The 866-nt window shown below is 40.6% G+C and overlaps 1 pseudogene; it reads right to left on the bottom strand.

The window, feature by feature from the left end:
- Positions 1 to 272: 272 nt before the first annotated feature.
- LOC120105116 lies at positions 273 to 372 on the bottom strand (annotated as a pseudogene).
- Between the last annotated feature and the right edge of the window lie 494 nt (positions 373 to 866).

The following is an 866-nucleotide window of genomic DNA, read 5'->3' as shown; positions in this document are numbered from 1 at the left end:
ACCAGGAGTAATTCAATTGCTGCCAAAATATCATGGAATGGAATTCGAGAACCCTTATCTTCACCTTAAGGATTTTGAGAAAATTAGCATCACATTTAGAGTGCCAAATGTATCGGAAGATGTCCTTAAATTGACCTTGTTTTCTTTTTCCTTAAAGGACAAAGCCAAAACGTGGCTGAACTCCTTGAGACCTAGATCGCTAGGAACATGGCATGATATGCAAAGAGAATTCTTGAAAAAATTCTTTCCCGCACAAAGGACTAACTTTTTGAAACGGCACATTAGTAACTTCCAACAAAAAGACCATGAAACATTTTATGAATGCTGGGAGAGATTTAAAGATTTGCTTCTCTCTTGTCCTCATCATGGGTTTGAAACATGGAGAACCATTAGTTTCTTTTACGAAGGGTTGTCTCCACAGTTAAAACAATTTATAGAGACTATGTGCAATGGTCTATTTTTGGAAAAGCAACCCGATGAGGCATGGGACTATTTAGACTCTCTCCCAGAGACTGCACAATTATGGGATACAGGGGATAGAGTGAATAAACCTTTACCTAAGCCTACTAGCATTGGACACGGGGGCCTCTACAACCTTAGTACTCAGGATGATATTCAGGCTAAAATGGCAGCCCTCACTAGGAAGGTAGAGGAAATTGAACTTAGAAGGATTGAACCTGTCAAGACCGTAGAACATAACAGCGAGTGTTGTAGGATTTGCGAGATGCCTGGCCATCTCATCACTGATTGCCCCACAATACCCGCATTCGAGGAAGTCTTGCACGATCAGGCCAATGTTATGAATACCTATCAAAAATCTTTCAATAATCCTTTTTCGGGTACTTACAACCCTGGATGGAAGAACC

This window comes from Phoenix dactylifera, unplaced genomic scaffold (assembly GCF_009389715.1).
Source record: "Phoenix dactylifera cultivar Barhee BC4 unplaced genomic scaffold, palm_55x_up_171113_PBpolish2nd_filt_p 000195F, whole genome shotgun sequence".
Lineage (NCBI taxonomy): Eukaryota > Viridiplantae > Streptophyta > Magnoliopsida > Arecales > Arecaceae > Phoenix > Phoenix dactylifera.
This window is presented reverse-complemented; position numbering and strand designations above follow the sequence as displayed.